Source organism: Triticum aestivum, chromosome 2D, assembly GCF_018294505.1.
Source record: "Triticum aestivum cultivar Chinese Spring chromosome 2D, IWGSC CS RefSeq v2.1, whole genome shotgun sequence".
Taxonomy (NCBI): Eukaryota; Viridiplantae; Streptophyta; class Magnoliopsida; order Poales; family Poaceae; genus Triticum; species Triticum aestivum.
In genome coordinates, this window is record NC_057799.1 from 95,386,734 (window position 1) to 95,406,931 (window position 20,198).

The window sequence follows — 20,198 nt, forward strand, 5'->3', positions numbered from 1 at the left end:
TCTCTTCTCAGCCGACGCCCGCCGAGCAATTAGATTTCGGTTATCGACGGTTTATTCAATTACGGTCCCACATGTCAGTGAAATTGCAAGACAACGCGTGTCCCCTCTGGTGAGCGGCGTGCGAGCTGGACTGTCGGGGTTGCGACGCGTACAAGTCGTAAGTGTGCCGCCTTTTCCTTTAGAACTTGCGAAGCGTAACATTTTCGCGCGATCGATCGATAGAAATCCAGAACAAAATGACGAGGGCGGTGCTTTCCCGCTCGTTAGGCGGGCTAGTTCGAGTGATATGACGTGCTACAGTGTCGTCCACTTGCTCCGTTTTTATGTAAGCAAGAGTTTACACTCTTACGCGGGAGGAGTGCGAAACACCGCGGATCTGGTTTTGATCGAGGGATAACTGTTCCCTGCCAAATAATGGAGGATTGTTAGCAATTATAGCATGATAGTTAGGGCATCTCCAGCGCTGGCCCACAAATTTACACCGGCATCTGTCCGAGGACACTGATGGATGCCATCCGATGCTGCCCGCATACCTTTCGACAACTATATGAACTAACCGGACGAAATTCGTGCAAACAAAGCAAATTTCAAATTAACCGGATGAAGTTCATTACATTTCGAAAACTTTTCCTACAAACTGGACGAAATTCATTACATATTTCGCACAAACCGTACTAAAACCTACTGTAAACCTAATCTAAATGATCGCCAGCGCCTGACCACCATGTCCGGCCATGAACCCGAGAAAGCCGGCCATTGCCTTTGCCTCCTCCTCATCTGCCTCGATAACCTCCTCCTCCGGAGCACAAAGTTCTGAAGATTTCCGCCTCCACGTCGCCGTTAAGCAGCTAATCGGCCACCGATGTTTACTCCACCAAGCTTGGCGTCGACTGAGTGGAGTAGCGGTGGCCTTCTCGGGGCCAGAGCGGCGGCGACCTACCATGTACTACTCTTCCTTGCTGCCGGCTGCGCCCGCGCACGCGCGCCGGCTTCGTGGTCGTGGCGGCGGAGGGCGGCCGGGGGGGTGCCGGCGATCTCATTCGTTTGCTCCTGCGTCAGTACATCGAAGAGAGCTTTGGAGCGCGCCCGGAGCGGAGCCGCCGATGTCCCTTGTCTGCTCCTGCGACAGTACGTCCAAGAGAGCTTCGGAGCGCCAGGAGGACATGGTTGAAGTGGTGCCGACAGAAGGAAGGGACCGGAGGAGAATAATTGTGGGTCTTTGGCTATGGCTGGGAGCTGGGGCTCAAGTTAATATAGCGGGCGAATGGCAATGAGCCGCGGCAGACGGATGGACAACTGGCGCCGGAGTAGGTTCATCGGGCGTGAATGCGGACGCTGCTTCAGTGACTTAACTGCAGATGCGTTTGGGTTACTGACATGTGGGCCCAACGGGCATCTGGCCCGCATGTCAGTGACACACCAATTGCACCTGCAGTTAAGTCCGATGAATGCAGCATTGACATTCTAGAGAGACGGTGACCATTTCAGGCAGGAAGCGCGCGCTAGCGATGGAAGGGGTTTCGGTGTGCAGTGGCACTAAGATCGGTCACTCACGATAGTACATACTCCGTACCATACTACCATAGTACCCTCTCTAGCTTAGGCTGTTTTATAGATTGTCGTTGTGATGGACGATATACATGAGCAAGGCGGTCCGAGTATGACCGTTGGTGTTGAGCCAGGTGAATACATGCTCGGCGTTCGCGTAGGCCTCCATCAAACATCTAAACAATAATGTCAAGCACCGTCGGGGCGCGCAGGTGATGGGCTCACCGTTTGCGTTGCGCCATAAACAGGACTTTGATTTAGAGGGCGACGTGCATGCATTAGCATGCTTTGACAGCGTGAGCATGAGTGTCTGACGCGAAGTATTTCATTTTCATTTGGCTGACGAGGGTGCGTTGCAGCGACGAGTCCGTGGTTTGATTCCCCACATACGCATAATTTTGGTTTTTACAGTATTTCTTTCTCCATTGACAGGTAGGCCCGCGTAGATAGATAAAGAACACGAGCTGATGAGGCACATGCGGACTGTTTGACTGGTCAACCAGACAAATACGGAGCTATACGCTAAGCCAGTGACCGTATAATCACCATATCTCGTATACAATGATCAAAGTGAGCTATCAAGACAAGTTCGATGACCGCCAATGCATTTTACTCGGTAATAAATGACCAGGATTGAAGGGGAATCCAAATTTGCTTCGTCTTCTGTCCTTGAGCTCTTGACAAACCAATGCACTATACGGTTGTCCGGCCACTCCACCCCAGAGCTCTCACCAAGCGTCGTTCATGCCACCGCGCCGCACACTAACCGGTAAGGCAGCGATGGCATCCCGCCGCGCCGAGTTCCTCGCCGCCCACGACCGCACACAAAATGGTAGGGAAGTGATTGCATCCCGCCGTGCCAAGTTCATCGCCACTCGCGACCTCACAACTATGTGGGAGGAATTTGAAGATGCCAGGGCCGAACGGGCGGTAGAGCAAGAGGCGGCCAAAGCCGCACAGAGGGAGCGGAAAAGTCAGAAAGCACTCAAGAAAAAAGAGGCCCGCCGCCGCAAGAAAGAAAAGGACGCACGCGCTGCTGCGGAGAGGTCGGCGGAGATCCAAGCACGGTCGCCGACAAAGCCGAGAAGGAGAACGACGGCGTCTGGCCAGCATGTGAGAAGTAGTAGTACTAGTAGTTAGTGTGTTTGTCTGTGTCTGAGTACGAGCATGTACCAATACTACTAGTTACTACTGTAGTTTTTAGAGCAAATTACCAGTACATTAGCCTAGACTAAATGGAAAAATTCCTATCCTAAGCATCAAATGGCATCTCTTTCTCTATAGGAATTGAGATGCATGTCATCTCACTTCCTATGATTTTCATATTCCTATCCTATGAACGAAAGGAGGCCTCTGTTGGAGTAACTACTATAGCTAGCAGTACTGCTGGTACAGTAGTTTTCTTCAAGAAGAGGAATTCAATGAAGTCATGATGGTTCCTTCGTCCGAGCAACTTCAAAGTGGGAAGTGGGCCTGTGATTTGATGGCTCATTAGTCATTGTTACTGCGGCGCGACGACCTGGGTGACTCTCCCTTGGAGTTCTGCGTGCATGGCAAGTGGACCAGGATGGTCGACGTCCCACATGTTGGCGAACGGAAGTATTCTTTCCGATATCGAGGAGCAAGGAAACCGCGTGGTATAGTATCACTGCTGATTGGTTCGCAAAAAAATAGTATCACTGCCGATTTATAATTATTTTTTATTTCTGATGAATGCTAGCGTTTCAACTCTTACGACGAAGGGTGCCAAACACGGCACGTGCTGGATGTCCCACACGTCCGCGAAAGGAGTGGGACATGAACAGCGTGGTAGAGCCCAGCGTAAAAACACAGCGTGGTAGAGCGTCTCCACTTCTTCCACTTCTGGGTCGGAGACCACACGTAGTAGTACTTAGTGGTATGAACGATACAAAGTGCGACCTGGAGAGAAAGACACGTCTAGTTGGAAGGTCTCGGGGCATACACGTAAAGAAATATAAAAGTTAATATGTGCCTCCAACTAATATAGTAGTAGTAGAGTACTTAGGCACGTACTCCATAACATCACCGTGCATTGCACGTACAACATTTAATGGTAGTACGTAGTAAGAGACAAATGCCGCCCAAGAGTTCCCTACTCGGCCTACTTTTGGGTGTTTGGTAGAGTGTATGGAGGGTGCATGAGTCCACACTACTTTAGCACAAATACACTAGAAGCATGCATGAAGAGAGCATGCATGAAGAGGGGTGTTGAGTTGAGCATGCATGAAGAGGGAACAACTATGCTGAGACGAGAACGCAACCAAACACACCCTATATGCCACGCATGTTCATACCATTTGTGCCTTTCTACTTCACTTACTGCGCTACATTACTCAGGTTCGTACGTCCACTCCTGGGTACATGTCCGTCTCGTAGTTCCAGTCCCACGTGTTCTTCATATAGATGGAACAATCCTTGCATAACACGTGCACCTTGATGCTAGATGTCTCGCGTGTTGGCAAAAGGATGAACAAAGCTCACGTAAAAAATAGAGTGGAAGAACATAGATTCCGGACGACCGAGAAGGAGCAAGGAACCTCTTGGTGGAGCGTCTGCACTCATAATATTTAATATTATTCAGCGATATAAAATTAACCAATCATCTCCACAGTGGACTGGAAGAGTACGAAACACGGCAGCCCAGTGTAGTTACACCATACTAGTACATGGCTAACCCACGCTATCACCATGTTTCTTGGCTTCCGTGTGACACCTATCTCTAGTAATCCAGCAGCCTGTATCGCTTCTCCCTCCTCGTCTCTATCAAAGTGTGGCGGGCTGGCGTTTCTGCCGTCTATTGAGGTCGGTTAACTATCACATGTTAGCGACATGCCAAGAGCATTCTAAAAAAAATTCCTTTCACATTCCGTTTTCAAAAAGAAAAAAATCCTTTCACGTACGAATTTGCCTGTATGCTTTGAGCAACTTGCATGTCCCATACTGCTCCTGTTTGATACTCTAACTTAGCTAGAGGTTAGACTAATTCATGACTAACCCTGAACTAACTATAGCCAAAGAGGTGTTTGGGTGACAGGGTTAGATTGACAATAAATGCACTTCATGGAGAGAGAAAAGTGATTTTTCAGTGGTCCCAATGAGAACTATCTCCAGTTAGCACCTCTTGGGTGGGATAGTTTTTTTTGGTGGGTTCGGTGCAACTTGCTCCAATTTAAACCCTCATGCTTGGATACTTTAGGGCTGTTTGAGCCCCAACTAGCTCAAACTAACTCTAACACATGGATCCAAACAGGGCCTATGGCCAGTCTCGGCGCGGAGCAATCGCGTGCACCGGGAAGCGGCGCTCTCTCGGCCATCGCGCCACTTCAAAGCCAGCGCCAGTGAGAGGTCGCCTCCGCTCTAGCCAGGCATTAATGTGGCACTGACGCTCCAGGGCGACGCTGACCGTTTCACGCGGGAAGCGCGCGCCGGCAAGGGAGTATAGGTTTTGAACCGTTTCCGGTGTAGTACTGGTAATTTGCAAAACTACTCAATTATTGCACTCAGTTTCCTAAGAAATTGTGGTAAAAAACGTTACTCCACAGCCCGCTTCCATTCTCCTTCCTCTTCCACCGCCTGCACACGTCCGCGGGAAGCGACCGGTCAACCCTTATATAGGAGTGCTAGCACAAAAAGATGCATGCATGACCACTAAAATTTCCATATTAAAGCGCCGCTCCGGCGGGAGTATGGCGTATGTTGTTACCTTCGGCCGGCCCATGGCTACCGGGCGACGGCGACCAGAGAAGAGGCGGCGGGAGGGGAATGAATGCAGCTACTGTTTGGGTTCGCCTTCCGGCTTAAATAAATACGCAGCATCACGTGTACCCGCGGGTGCACAAATTGTAACATACGTGTCTGCTTAAGTGGGCGTCACGTAACTGGTGTGTGTGTGTGTGTGAGAGAGATTCTAAGAGACAGAGTGCGTGTGTGCGACTCTACTCTTCGGACATGTACTCAACCTTTTGCATCGGGATATAAGTATAATGGTATTTACTTTAGCTAGTGATTTACGTGGCCATGTTAACGTGGTTGTGTCAAAAAAATGTCACTTCCTGCTCGTGATTTGCGTTATATAATTACAAGCAAGATTCTCGTGCATTGCACGGAACATCAATATGCATTTTTTACAGAACACCTGTTGTGATTGACCCATGCAGGAGTAATCCCATGTGTAAAAACTAATGATATCTCGAGAATTTTATCGGAAAACTGGTATCTCGAGAATGTCATCGAAAAAATGAAAGATGAGAGATAGGGCGAGGAGGAGTGGAGCGTGGTGGTGACTGGTGGTCGGAATGGGCGGAGGCATGGGGATGGACGGCGCCGGCAGGCGGCAGCGGCCACCATGCATGCTAGATTGTTCCAGAGACTTATTCCTTTTTTAATTGCTGAGCAATGAGGTTGCGGGAGATAATGATGTGGAGAGAGGTGTGGGTATCTTTTGTAAAATTATCATAGTTTGCTTTCTATCCTCAGATATAGATCATACGGTCTGTATTACAAGATGGCAGGCACACCATCACCGCCAACTCGTTTTTTATAAGGGCACAGATGATAAGTTTGCTGACTACTAAAGTAAAGTGGAATTTGTCCATGTTATGCAAGTAAATAAAGGTGATTGTTTATCATACGGGTAAGGTTGGATGAAGGGTGGTAGGAACAAATGCTCTGCCTAGAGCATGTGTGTGTGAGATGGAGTCTTAGTGTGTGTGTGTGTGAGAGAGAGAGAGAGAGAGGAGAGAGAGAGAGATGGAGTCTTAGTTTGTGTGTGTGTGAGAGAGAGGGAGAGAGAGATGGAGTCTTAGTGTGTGTGGGGGCGTGCATGCGTGCGTGCGTGTGTGTGTGTGAGAGAGAGAGAGAGATGGAGTCTTAGTGTGCGTGGGTGGGGGTGCGTGCGTGTGTGCGTGTGTGGTGTGTGTGCGTGTGTGTGTGTCGCGGGGTCCTCTGTGGAGGATGTAATTTAAGTGTGCATGGCTTCATCATAGAGAGGTGATGTGTATGGCAGAGGCCACCAACGATGGGGTGCGAGAGAGAAAATGCCCGTAGAGAGGGAAGAGAAGGTGTGTGCGCGTGAGAGGAGTCGACATCGAGAGAACGTGTTTGTTCGAGAGACACCGAGGAAGACTACTATATATCGATGGTGCATGTAGGCGGGAATTAAACAAAGGGATGGTCTTATTGGTTTCAGGGATATAGGGGAAGAGTGAGAGGCGGGGAGGGGGTAGCTAGAAGGAGATTGTTAAGTGTGAGTGTGTGTTTTACCCATCCAGGCGGAAGTTATGTGCACAAAAGAGGAGAACGATTCGATGTGGCGTTAGGATTGAGGGTAATTAAACGTATGGAGACATAGAGACCTTGAACGTGCATGTGTGAGAGGTATACATGTATACGTGGGATGTGTGTGTGTGCGCGCGCGCATGATCGACATAAAAGAAAGAAGACATAAGTCATAAGATCAACGGCATGGGAGGGACGGATCGGTATGACAATATGCATGCATGTGAGAATGCAGGGAAGAAGGCCCGACAATTAAGCATGTGTTTTAGTCTTTAAGAGATAGTGGTGTGGGCTGGAGCATGCATCTATGGCGAGCAGAGGGAGTGAGGCGCAACGATTGTGCAAAAGAGACCAACCTATAAATGCATATGTATGGAGAGACATATATAGTGTGGGTGATAGGAAGCAAGACTCCGTGCGAGAAAGAAATGTTGACGGAGAAACTACAGATAGATACAGAGATGGAGATGCTAGCTAGAGGGACATCCGCTAGTTTGGGTGTTGGAGATGACCGTCGGGTGGTTCAAAGGGTGAAGTTATATATGTGTGTGAGAGGGCACTTGACTGCATGTAGAGAGAAACATATGTAGTGTGCGTGATAGGAATCAAGAGTGAGGGCGAGAAAGAAGGTTGATGGAGAAACAGATAAATAGAAAGATAAAGATGCTAGCTAGTGTGCGTTAGAGATAGGACTCGAGTGGATCAGAAGGCTGGGTTATGTGTGTGGGTGTGAGAGAGATAGAGAGAGGGTGCATGTCAGTCACATACAAACAGATATCAGAGAGAAATGAGATCCAGAGAGACGGAGTTTTGTGTCTGCGATAGAGAAAGATATTTCACAACGAGAGTGATAGCTAGAGAGACATATGAGGGAACGCAAGATATCTCTAGGGAGAGAGGGTGTGTGTGAGCGACATACAAGAGAACAATGGAGAAATATGAGACCCTGGGAGACAGAGTTTGTGTTTGTGTGTGAGAAAGAGATATTGAAGAGGAAGAGTCGTAGGTTCTCATATCTAAGGAGCGAAAGACATCTCTGTATGAGGGGTGTGCGAGTGGCACACATGGGAATAGTAGAGAGAAATGAGACCCCGGGATACAAAGTTTTGTGTTTGTGTGAGAGAAAGAGATTCCACATGGAGAATCATAGTTAGAGACACATAGCAGGGAGCGAGATATACTTAGAGAGAGATAGAGTGATGAAGGTCGAGGGAGAGAGTACCGTCAGTGTGTTACGAAGATAAAATATCATTGTCGACATACAGGTAGCACGAGAGATACCTGAGAGACGATGAACGCGTATAGGTCCAGAGAGATAGTCCTATATAAGCATGAGTGATAGCTATATGAGACGAATATCTGGATTAAAGGGGATTCAAATATTTAAACTGGAGATCAGGACATCGATAATATCATAACGCAAATTGGTGTATCAAACATGCATATTCATTTGAATTTGGGCACACGTGTAATGTTATATAGTTTATCAATATTGGTGATCCATAGATTCTTCAATTACAAATAATGCATGGTCTATATGCAATTAATGTCTAAACGGGATTACACTATATGTTGCGTGTGTGAAACACATTATACATGTTTGAGAAGTAAGAAAACCCGCATGAAACACACATTAATTGGAGACAGTTAGCGAGGAATGCATACATTGAATTTCAACATAAAGTGGTTTCAAATATTTGAAAATCCAACTTGATGGATACAACCTTATGAATCTGAGATCATGCCATTTGTAAACCATATTTATGTATAAATGGTGTTGTGCTTTTGAAAGTATATATAAAAAATGATGTATATAGAATGTAATTCCAATTGAAAATGGATCCTGCCCGAAAAAAATAGAATACAAACGGGATTCGAATTGAGTTGGCATGGTAAACGTGCACTCTGCAAAATTTGAACGAAGCGGGGAAAGTCGCAGTAACCGCCCGAAACCAAAATCTGCGAGATGGAAATCACTACTGCCTATCCCTGCCACGCAAAGCCTCTCTGCTGGATTTCTATAGGTTTCGATAGGGGTAGGTTTGTAATTTCACCCAAACGTGACGTAACCGCCTCTCACCCGGATTCATACACGGTGGGTGCCAAAACACAGTGTGTCCTCAGCCGAAATCGACTCCCTCCCCGATTCATATTCATACACGGTGGGCGCCAAAAACAAACTCTCGTCGGCAAATATTCGGTGTATGCGAGATTACCGTCCTATCCCCAACCGACTAATGTTGCTGTGATGTAGTAGAAATTTGAAACGAGGGCTAAGTTTGTAAATTTCCTCGCATTTGAGACAAGCGTGCCCTGAATACATGGTTCCCCCCTTCCTCTCTACCCCCCTTTTCCCCATTCGTACTCCGTGAGCGCCAAAACACCCTCTCCACCCCACCCTCCTCCGTCCGCCGCCGTCCACCACCCCATCCACCGCCGTCCTCCTCCACCATGCCGGAGCTGATACCCCGAGGCCGCCGTCCATTACAAGAGATCGACCTCTCTCATCCACGGCTTTGGACCGGGATCCTTGCATCCCGTCCTCTCGCTTCATCCCCGCCGTCGTCCATCTTGCTGGCGCCGCTCCTACGACCGTCTCGTCCACCGCGTCCCGCCGCCACCGTCTACCCTCCTAGATCTGCTTCCACGCCGCCGACAGCCATCGCTACCGCAGCACCGTCAAATTCTCAGCAGATGCGTACACGGCGCCGCACCAGAGGCGGTACTCTTTCGTATCTGCTCAACTTATTTATCGCAGCAAGAAAATAGATCGCCACTGCTTTACTCTGATTTCTTGTCTGGGTTGCGAAGTTGCCTTTGTCCGGTTTGCACCTTCAGATCTGCCATGGCACGCTCAACACTATACTCCCAATGCTTATGGTTTTCCCCTTTTATATTCCACACTAGTTAAATCACAGTAGACTAAATTTCAAAATTGGGTCAGTCGATTTTTCAGAGCTCACCGGAGTTCGCCGGTGCGATCGAAGGGGCTCGGGTGGTTGTGGGGCCTCGTCGAATGAAGAAAACTCGACGTGGGTGGGGTTGGGGCGGGGGTGGGGGTGGCGGAGGAACACAGGCGGTGGGGGCCGGTGGTCCGGCCGGCGGCCCGTGTGGTGTTCTGTATGGGAAGAATCAGAGACGAGGAAGAAGAAGGGTTAGGAGACGTAGGATCTTCATCCAACCGCCTGAAATGGTCGAGAGACAGCTGGGAGTTGCATTCTTAATGCGCTCTGGTTCATCATGTGTGGGCACTGCACAACCAACATTTTATTATCCAAAATCTGCTTGCTCTTCTTTACCATGTTCCTCTTCCGTTCTTCTTTAATATGTACTCTCTCCGTTCCTAAATACAAGTCTTTGTATAGATTCCACCACGGACTACATATGGAGCAAAATGAGTGAATCTACATTCTAAAATGCTGGATACATCTGTATGTGATCCATAGTGGAAATCTCTACCAAGACTTATATTTTGGAACGGAGGGAGTATGATAGTAGTACAATATGTTCCTTGTACTGAAGATGAGCAGGGGCATTTGCAGTGTAGAGGTCTATACAGTCGGTTGTGATGGACACTTTGAGCCTCTTTGATTCGTAGGATCTTGTAAACATAGGAATAGGATTTGTAGTGGCCTGCCCACTTGAATCCTATAAGAATAGCAAGGAAATGCGGGGAGTTGTGTCGCCTTTGAGAGTTACACTGATATTAACAGTATCGCACCTTCACTTGAAGAGAGCTGGTATCCGAAGCCTTTCTAGCCGTACCGGCAATACTAGCACATATATTCCAGCAAGTTCCACTTTGCTGATTTTACTCTGATGCTTAAGGTTTTCCCGTTATATCTACACTATGATCTGTGTAGCTGCTTTGTGTCGCACTAGCAGCAGTCCACTCTTGAAGCTAAACACTGCAATGACTTACAAAATTGGCACCAAGGCATTGAGTGCCATTCTGGATGCAATGAAACTCATACGCTCCCCACCTGTTGATTCTTGTTCAGAATATGATCCTAATGACTATTCTAACCTCGAGGAGTCAAAGGCAGATGGCCTGTCCTGTTCACCCATCAAGGTGCCTGTTCTAATTTGGCAATGTTTTCTTGATTGCGGGTATCTTGCATATGTTGTCTTGCATTTCTTATACTTTGTTGCACCGCCATCTGCTTAGTTTACTCATCATATATGTCGAGATGCCATGCCCATCCATTATCAATACATATTCCATCTGTCATCATACCATGTTTTTCCACTCAAATGATGTTCTTGTGCATCAGACATCAAAAAGGAAGAGGGTGATTGCCGAACCTGAAGGAGCACCAGCAAAGTCCTTGAAAAACATGGTGGTGCCGGAGAAATCAGACAGCACCCCACTTATATTGGTTGTACAACCAGTGACACAAAATGTAGGACCGACTCCAGCAGACTGTACCCATACTTCACTGGCCACACCACTAGCCCCACCACACAGGACCTGCACTCCAGCAAAAGGTATACCGATTTCATTTGCCATAGCACCAACTGTACCACAGAAAAAATCCCACTCCAGCAAAAAGTGTAGCAAGTCCACCGGCCGAAGACCTATCCCAACTGCAGAGACGGCCAATTCCTGCAGATTGGAACCCCATTCCATTTATTCCCAGTTTAAAAGACAATGCTTTCAATGTTGTTAGGGACTACGTGCATATATTCCCATCATGGGAAGATTATTGTGAAGGCAAACACCATTTTCACATCTTCCTGTCCAACTTACGTGTAAGTGCTATTATTCATGGTTATTATTTTCCTGTTTTCTGCTGATTGAACACATCAATGATTTACATTACATTGTTGTAACTAGGCGAGGGTCAATCTGGATAGTCATGACGAGCAAAGCTTGCTTGTGCTTTTCAAGGAAGCATTGCAGCAGTATCGGCGTTACTTGAGGAAATCACACTTTGATGGCAAGTCTATAAACGAATTTCCGGTGAAGTCTCATGTGCTAAATTTAGAAGACATTGAATGGAAAAACCTTGTTATGCATTGGTCTCGTTCCTAGGATGAGGTACTGACTATGAAATCACATGACAATTTGAACTTCTACTTTTCCGCATGTGCCTTACGGATCTTTTTTGCAGGAAATCTGCTCGAAGAAGAATTCCGGTTTGACAAGAACAACAGGATATCGCAAATATGCTGCCCGCTGCTTTGCTCTTGTTAGTACATGTTGTCATGTATCACTGTACTTGCATACATACCTGGTTCATTATGTGACAGCAGTATGCATGATAGCTTGCTTATCAATTGTTCGCTCCAAATTATCTGATCTGTATGAATGGTTACATTAGTGTAGAATATATCCAATGCCAATGTTTTTTTAGCTCTGCATTGTTCTTGTAAGTACATGTTGTCCTTTATCAGTGTACTTATAATGACAGGTAGTTGTTCATGTACCATCACTCTGCAGCTTATTTTCCTTTGCCCTCCATTTTCTACACATCAGATCTATATTTACTCTTACCATAAGGTTGGTACTGAAGAAGTTTAGCTGTGCATTGCTCTTGGCTGTACCTTTTGCATGTATCGCTGCACTTCCATTTATAGCTACTTGTTTATGTAGCATCACTCTTCATCTTATCTTAAATATTCTCCATTTTTTGTATATTATCACATCTATATTTACTCTTAACAAAATGTAGAATAAAGGCAATGCTTTTGAAGAAGATTATGTGGTAAACTTCTTGAATTGCCCCCCCATCAGCATGGATAAGGCCTTTATAGAGTCTGTCTTCACCAATAATGTAAGTTTGTCCATCTCAAGCCTTCAAACTTTGTTGTATATATTTGGTTAGGCATGACTGCAACAGCTGTTTATTTTTGGTGTTTACATCAAATTGCTTGTTTAAACTTTATTATGTAGTTCATAAACAAAAGTTTGTCCTTTCTCAATTTAAGTTTTCAGTTGTACAACCAAGTTCCTTCTTCATACCATGTAAATTAAACTATACAGAGCAAGTGATCTTCTTTTGCACTGCATGTATGCTTCTGTTCTTCATCCGTAATCCAGTGGTGTGGTGAACCTACCCACTACAGCACAATGTCATATTCTGCAATGTCTTAACAATGAACAATGTCATATCATTCTACTATTATTTAAACCGTCTCTTTATTTGTCAATCTGAAATGGTATAAATTGACAGCACACTAACCATTGATACTTATGAGTTCTTGATCTGTAACCCAGTGGTGTCGTGAAGCTGCCAACTCCTTCACAATGTCATTTCCTGCCATGTCTTGACCTGAACAATACCATATTGTGGTAATGCAATTTTAAACTGCGTCACTTTATTCGTCAGTAAGAAATGTGATGAATTGTCAGCACTGATACTTTTATGTGCAAAACCTGTCATCTGTCTGCTTGTTTATCTTTCAGAGTGAGGAAGATATAAGTGTTGAACAAGCGTAGTCTCATCATCTTGCTCAGCTGCTTGCGCTGCAGCTCCCCAGCGGGGCTAACCTTTCTTGAACTCTATCGAAGTGCTGTCGGTTTTGTATATTATTTTGTCGGCGTGTTTATTTGCACTGGTGGCGATCTTTGATGCCCAGTGTATGTAATCTGCTGTCTGCTTGTGCTTTATTATCATAGTGGCAAACTTTGATGCCCAGTGGATGTAATATGCCGTAATTTCTTTATTGTATAGTCTAGGTTTTTTCTTATTCACGATGCTGCCGTTATTTTACTGTATATATATCCTGTCTTCGCAGTAAACCGGCCAAACCGTAAAATTACGGTACATAATCGGGCCGTCATGCAATCACGATGTAGGTTGGGCCTGAAACATGCCGAACAGCTCACGGGCCAGCAGCAGCCCGAAATGAACCCCGGCCCATGATTGTGCGAATCAAATCACGGGCTTTTAACAGGACAAAATTGTCTCGGTCCTTGTTTGGCCCAATCAGATATCGGCTGCGAGCAGGCCGGATGCAAACCGGGCCCTAGTTAGGCCCAACTATATGACGGGCTTTTAACAGGCGAAAATTAATATAGGCCGAAATGTTAAACGGGCCTTTAATAGGCAAAAACTAATATCAGGCCGAATTACTAAGTGGGCCTTTAGCAAGTGGGCCCAAAAGCATAGTGTCCAGTTGACGGGCCGAATCTGATATGGGCCATAATTGAGCCCAAAGCCTCTTAAAGGGCCGGACCTGATCTGGGCCATAATTTGGCCCAGAACGTGGTAGGCTTTTAACGGGCCGGATCTCATATGGGCCACTATTAGGCCCGGAGCGTGGCACGCCATTAATGGACCGGATCAAATATGGGCCAGCATTTGGCCCAAAACATGCCAGCCAGTTAATGGGCCGGCCTACTAGGGTCCTCAAAATCTTGTGGGCCTACAGCTGGGCTAGCCCATTAATGTCGGCGAAATCTCGTGGGCCTTTAGCTGGGCTGGCCCATTATGATCCGCAAGAATCTTGTGGGCCTTTACCTGGGCCGGCCCATTATGGCACACAAAAATCTTGTGGGCCTTTACCTAGGCCGGCCCATTATGGCCCGCAAAATCTTGTGGGCCTTTAGCTGGGCCAGCCCATTATGGTCCGCAAAATCTCGTGGGCCTTTAGTTGGGCCGGCCCATTTTGGTCCGCAAAATCTTGTGGGCCTTCAGTTGGGCCGGCCCATTTAAACTTGATGGGCCGGTCCACGTGTCAACATATCATAGGCGCGTCTCGCCCATTGGATGAGTGACACCTGTGCCAACGCGGACCTGACACGTGTCTCCTCCAGCCAATGATGATTTTACACGTGGAAAATCCCCATTGGTCGGGGCTGTTAACGGGTTATCGGATCCAAAACCCGACACGATAGCTTAACGGCGTTCTGTTACGGTGGATGCCACGTGTCGATCACCCTTGACGAAAGCACTTCTCTGATGCGCGATTTATCGTCATAGAAGTGGACACTTCCGTGATGATAATTTTGGTAATGTCATGGAACAGTTCTACGACAGCACAGGTATGACTATCTTGATTCTGTCATAAATTTGTCATGGATGTACATGCATGACAAAAAATGCGACCTACTGTGACAAACACGTATCATCACGGAAGTGTATTTTTTTGTAGTGAAGGAGTGGCAAGAGCCTAAGCTTGGGGATGCCCATGGCACCCCAAGGTAATCTAAGGACACCAAAAATCCAAAGCTTGGGGATGCCCCAGAAAGCATCCCCTCTTTCGTCTTCGTCCATCGGTAACTTTACTTGGAGCTATATTTTTATTCACCCCATGATATGTGTTTTGCTTGGAGCGTCTTGCATGATTTGAGTCTTCGATTTTTAGTTTACCACAATCATCCTTGCTGTACACACCTTTTGAGAGAGACACACATGATTTGGAATTTATTAGAATACTCTATGTGCTTCACTTATATCTTTTGAGCTATATAGTTTTTGCTCTAGTGCTTCACTTATATCTTTTAGAGCACGGCAGTGCTCTTGTTTTATAGAAACTATTGTTCTCTCATGCTTCACTTATATTATTTTGAGAGTCCCACAAAACAGCATGGTAATTTTCTTAAATTGAGAAATTAGTCCTAAAGTGATAGGCATCCAAGATTAGTAAAAACTTTCTTATAAGTGCGTTGAATACTATGAGAAGTTTGATGCTTGATAATAGTTTTGAGATATGAAGATGGTGATATTAGAGTCATGCTAGTTGAGTAGTTGTGAATTTGTGAAATACTTGTGTTAAAGTTTGTGATTCCCGTAGCATGCACGTATGGTGAACCGTTATGTGATGAAGTCGGAGCATGATTTATTTATTGATTGTCTTCCTTATGAGTGGCGGTCGGGGACGAGCGATGGTCGTTTCCTACCAATCTATCCCCCTACGAGCATGCGCGTAATACTTTGTTTTGATAACTAATAGATTTTTGCAACAAGTATATGAGTTCTTTATGACTAATGTTGAGTCCATGGATTATACACACTCTCACCTTTCCACCATTGCTAGCCTCTCTAATACCGCGCACTTTTCGCCGGTATCATACACCCACCATATACCTTCCTCAAAACAGCCACCATACCTACCTATTATGGCATTTCCATAGCCATTCCGAGATATATTGCCATGCAACTTACCACTGTTCCGTTTGCTATGACACGCTTCATCATTGTCATATTGCTTTGCATGATCATGTAGTTGACATCGTATTTGTGGCAAAGCCACCATTCATAATTTTTATACATGTCACTCTTGATTCATTGCATATCCCGGTACTCCGCCGGAGGCATTCACATAGAGTCATATTTTTGTTCTAAGTATTGAGTTGTAAGTAAATAAAAGTGTGATGATCATCATTATTAGAGCATTGTCCCAAGGGAGGAAAGGATGATGGAGACTATGATTTCCCCACAAGTCGGGATGAGACTCCGGATAAAAAAAGAGGCCATAAAAAAAGGGCCCAAACAAAAAAAGAAAAAAAAGAAAAAAAATGAGAGAAAAAGAGAGAAGGGACAATGTTACTATCCTTTTACCACACTTGTGCTTCAAAAGTAGCACCATGATCTTCATGATAGAGAGCCTCCTATGTTGTTACTTTCATATACTAGTGGGAATTTTACATTATAGAACTTGGCTTGTATATTCCAATGATGGGCTTCCTCAAAATGCCCTAGGTCTTCATGAGCAAGCGAGTTGGATGCACACCCACTTAGTTTCTTTTGTTGAGCTTTCATACACTTATAAGCTCTAGTGCATCCGTTGCATGGCAATCCCTACTCACTCACATTGATATCTATTGATGGGCATCTCCATAGCCCGTTGATACACCTAGTTGATGTGAGACTATCTTCTCCTTTTTGTCTTCTCCACAACCACCATTCTATTCCACATATAGTGCTATGTCCATGGCTCACGCTCATGTATTGCGTGAAGATTGAAAAAGTTCGAGAACATCAAAAGTATGAAACAATTGCTTGGCTTGTCATCAGGGTTGTGCATGATTAAATACTTTGTGTGATGAAGATAGAGCATAGATAGACTATATGATTTTGTAGGGATAACTTTCTTTGGCCATGTTATTTTGAGTAGACATGATTGCTTAGTTAGTATGCTTGAAGTATTATTATTTTTATGTCAATATTAGACTTTTATCTTGAATCTTTCGGATCTGAATATTCATACCACAAATAAGAGAATTACATTGAAAATTATGCTAAGTAGCATTCCACATCAAAAATTCTGTTTTTATCATTTACCTACTCGAGGATGAGCAGGAATTAAGCTTGGGGATGCTTAATACGTCTCCAACGTATCTATAATTTTTTATTGTTCCATGCTATATTATATTCTGTTTTGGATGTTTAATGGGCTTTATTATACACTTTATATTATTTTTGGGACTAACCTATTAACCAGCGGCCCAGCCCAAATTGCTGTTTTTTTGCCTATTTCAGTGTTTCGCAGAAAAAGAATATCAAACGGAGTCCAAACGGAATGAAACCTTCGGGAATGTGATTTTCGGAACAAACGTGATCCAGAGGACTTGGGGTCTACGTAAAGTAATCAACAAGGAGGGCACAAGGTAGGGGGCGCCCACCTCCCCCAGGCGCGCCCTCCACCCTCGTGGGCCCCTCGTTGCTCCACCGACGTACTTCTTCCTCCTATATATACCCATATACCCTGGAAACATCATATACGTAGCAAAAACCCTATTTCCACCGCCGCAACCTTCTGTAGCCGTGAGATCCCATCTTGGGGCCTTTTCCGGCGCTCCGCCGGAGGGGGCTTTGATCACGGAGGGCTTCTACATCAACACCATAGCCTCTCCGATGATGTGTGAGTAGTTTAGTTCAGACCTTCGGGTCCATAGTTATTAGCTAGATGGCTTCTTCTCTCTCTTTGGATCTCAATACAAAGTTCTCCTCCGTCTTCTTGGAGATCTATTCGATGTAATCTTCTTTTGCGGTGTGTTTGTCGAGATCCCATGAATTGTGGGTTTATAATCAAGTTTATCTATGAATAATATTTGAATCTTCTCTGAATTATTTTATGTATGATTGGTTATCTTTGCAAGTCTCTTCGAATTATCAGTTTGGTTTGGCCTACTAGACTGATCTTTCTTGCAATGGGAGAAGTGCTTAGCTTTGGGTTCAATCTTGCGGTGTCTTTTCCCAGTGACAACAGGGGCAGCAAGGCATGTATTATATTGTTGCCATCGAGGATAAAAAGATGGGGTTTATATCATATGGCATGAGTTTATCCCTCTACATCATGTCATCTTGCTTAAAGCATTACTCTGTTCTTATGAACTTAATACTCTAGATGCATGCTGGATAGCGGTCGATGTGTGGAGTAATAGTAGTAGATGCAGAATCGTTTTGGTCTACTTGTCGCAGACGGGATGCCTATATACATGATCATACCTAGATATTCTCATAACTATGCTCAATTCTATCAATTGCTCGACAGTAATTCGTTTACCCACCGTAATACTTATGCTATCTTGAGAGAAGCCACTAGTGAAACCTATGGCCCCCGGGTCTATTTTCCATCATATTAATCTCCCGACAACAAGCTATTTCTGGCGTCGTTTATTTTACCTTGCATCTTTATTTCTCTTTATCATAAAAATACCAAAAATATTATCTTATCATATCTATCAGATCTCACTCTCGTAAGTGACCGTGAAGGGATTGACAACCCCTTTATCGCGTTGGTTGCGAGGTTCTTTTTTTTTGTAGGTGCGTGGGACTCGAGCATGGTCTCCTACTGGATTGATACCTTGGTTCTCAAAAACTGAGGGAAATACTTACGCTACTTTACTACATCATCCTTTCCTCTTCAAGGGAAAACCAACGCAGTGCTCAAGAGGTAGCAATAGTTTAGTGCACCATGCTTTACGGCTTATAACCGGGACTTCAAAAATGTTTTGAACGCCACGGACCATATAAGATGTTCCAAGAGTTGAAATTAGTATTTCAGACTCATGCCCGTGTCGAGAGGTATAAGACCTCTGATAGTACTTTGCCTACAAGATGGAGGAGAATAGCTCAACTAGTGAGCATGTGCTCAGATTGTCTGGGTACTACAATTGCTTGAATCAAGTGGGAGTTAATCTTCCAGATAAGATAGTAATTGACAAAGTTCTCTAGTCACTATCTCCAAGTTACTAGAACTACGTGATGAACTATAATATGCAAGGGATGACGAAAGTAATGCCCGAGCTCTTCGGATGCTGAAATCGACGAAGGTAGAAATCAAGAAAGAGCATCAAGTGTTGATGGTTAATAAGACAACTAGTTTCAAGTAAAGGGGCAAAGGGAAGAAGGGGAACTTCAAGAAGAACGGCAAGCAAGTTGCTGCTCAAGTGAAAAAGCCCAAGTCTGGACCTAAGCCTGAAACTGAGTGCTTCTACTACAAAGGGACTGGTCACTGGAAGCGGAACTGCCCCAAGTATTTGGTTGATAAGAAGGACGGCAAAGTGAACAAAGGTATATTTGATATACATATTATTGAGGTGTACTTTACTAGTGCTCATAAGCAACCCCTCGATATTTGATACCGGTTCAGTTGCTATGATTAGTAACTTGAAACAGGAGTTGCAGAATAATAGAGACTAGTTAAGGGCAAGGTGATGATGTGTGTTGGAAGTGTTTCCAAGATTGATATGATCACCATCGCACACTCCCTCTATTTTCGGGATTAGTGTTGAACCTAAATAAATGTTATTTGGTGCTTGCGTTGAGCATGAATATGATTAGATCATGTTTATTGCAAATAGGTTATTCATTTAAGTCAAAGAATAATTGTTGTTCTATTTATTTGAATAAAACCTTCTATGGTCATACACCCAATGTGAATGTTTATTGAATCTCGATCGTGTGATACACATATTCATAATATTGATGCCAAAAGATGCAAATTTAATAATGATAGTGCAACATATTTGTGGCACTGCCGTTTAGGTCATATTGGTGTAAAGCGCATGAAGAAACTCCATGCTGATGGATTTTTGGAATCACTTGATTAATGTATCATTTTGATGCTTGCGAACCATGCCTCATGGGCAAGATGACTAGAACGTCATTCTTCAGAACAATGGAGCAAGCTACTAACTTATTGGAAATAATACATACTGATGTATGCAGTCCAATGAAAGTTAAGGCTCGCGGCAAGTATCGTTATTTTCTGACCTTCATAGATGATTTGAGCAGATATGTGTATATCTACTTGATGAAACACAAGTCTAAAACATTTAAAAAGTTCAAAGAATTTCAGAGTGAAGTGGAGAATCATCGTAACAAGAAAATAAAAGTTTCTACGATATGACCGCAGAGGTAAAATATTTGAGCTACGAGTTTGGCCTACAGTTAAAA